This window comes from Dipodomys ordii, unplaced genomic scaffold (assembly GCF_000151885.1).
Source record: "Dipodomys ordii isolate 6190 unplaced genomic scaffold, Dord_2.0 Scaffold134, whole genome shotgun sequence".
In the NCBI taxonomy this organism is placed as follows: Eukaryota; Metazoa; Chordata; class Mammalia; order Rodentia; family Heteromyidae; genus Dipodomys; species Dipodomys ordii.
Genome location: NW_012267350.1, coordinates 646,514 through 648,345, shown reverse-complemented (window position 1 = coordinate 648,345; position 1,832 = coordinate 646,514).

Genomic DNA, 1,832 nt, shown 5'->3' with positions numbered 1-1,832 from the left:
GAGGGGAGGGGAGGGGAGGGGAGGGGAGGGGAGAGGAGAGGAGAGGAATTCTGTATCTATCATGTTCCAAAGTCTTTTTCTGTATATTCCTTATCATTATTTATTGCCTGTACTGGAGCTTTGAACTCAGAGTCTCTTGTTTCAACTTTGTCTTTGTCACTCAAGGCTGATGCTCTATCACTTTTGCTATGCCTCCACTTCAGGCTTTTTGTTGGCTAATTAGAGATTAGAATCTCATGGAAATTCTGTCACAGAATCCTGAACCACATTCCTCAGATCTTGGCCTCCTCAGTAGCTAGGATTACAGGTATATGCTACCAGTGCCTGGCTGAAGCAATATTTAAAGGGAACCCTGTCCATGAAAGTACATACTGACTCTAAGTTTTGGAAGTGAGATGACACAGAAGTGAAGAGGAAGATGCACATTCATGCATGCATACACACACACACACACACACACACACACACACACACACACACACACACACACGGTGGTGTTACTGGGATTTGAATTTATTCTTAAACTTGCTAGGCAGGTTCTCTACTGCTTGAGCCATTCTACTTGCCTGCTGCTTTGCATTTTTTAATGGGGGTAAAAATTTCTACTCTGAGGGAAATTCATACTCAGAAAAAGGCTGTCAGCCAAAATAAACCTTTTTTCTTTATGGCTTACCTAGTCTCTGGCATTGTATTATTCATAGCAGAAAACATTCTAAGGCTGAAGGGCATTTTCTGACATCTGCTAGCAAAGACATTTCTCTCCCTCCCCCAATTTCCTTCCTGTTTTCTTTTTTTTCTTCTTTTTTTTAATTTTTTATTGTGAAAATACCGTACAGAGGGGTTACAATTACATGGGCAAGGTAATGAGTACATTTCTTAACAAGCATTGTTGCCTCCTCCTTTGTTTCCCCTTCCCACCCCTTCCCATCTTCCCCTCCCCCCAAAGTTGTAAAGTTCGTTTTTTGGGGGGGGGGAGTCTGCCAATTAAAGTTGGCAAAATCCTGCTCTTGTTTTATTTTTTTTATTGTAAAGATACTATACAGAGGGTTACAGTTACATGAGTGAGGTAATGAGTACACTTCCTCTTGAACATTGTTACCCCCTCCATTGTTTTCCCCCTACCATCCCCTCCCTCCCTCCCTTCCCCGAGGTTCTTTTTTTTTTTTGATTGTGATTAAGTGATTACATAATTTCCGGAAATTCACAGTATTGTGGAATAATGATGCTCATTTAAAGTCACAAGTTCATTCTAACTTTCCTGGAGCAAATTGTCTATCACAGTCTGTAATATATAACGGTGCTCACATGTTATATACCATATATGTGATCAGCAGCATGGGGATATTTAGTAGTGGTTCAACCAGATGAGTGGGAGTTCTTTGTTTCTTAAGTCCTGTTAGTTTTGTCATATCACTTAACATTTTGGATTTAGCATCCAGTAAAGTTCGTTTTTTAGACATAACGACTTGTACATCTCATTGTTGCAATGGGTCCATCTGTATCCCTATTTAAAAGGATTTGTTTTTTCCCTTCCCGTCCATCCTTCCTGTTTTCTAATTGAGGAAGTAAAAGAGAAAAGAAAGTTAGTGGCCCCATTAGCTAAGAGTTAAGATTTCCTCCTCTCTTCACTTAAGCTTCCTCTATGGTAACATTTTTTTTAAGTTGTGATGAAGTAAAGAGGCTAAGTCTAAGTAACTTCTTGCAGCCATCCTGATGCCTCTTGCTGGGTGGAGGGAATTCTCCACTCAGTGCTGAAAATCCTAGAGGTGAGAGAGGCCATTCATTAAATGCAGATCCCTAGCTCAAGGTGAGCTAGAAGATTCTGCTTCAGA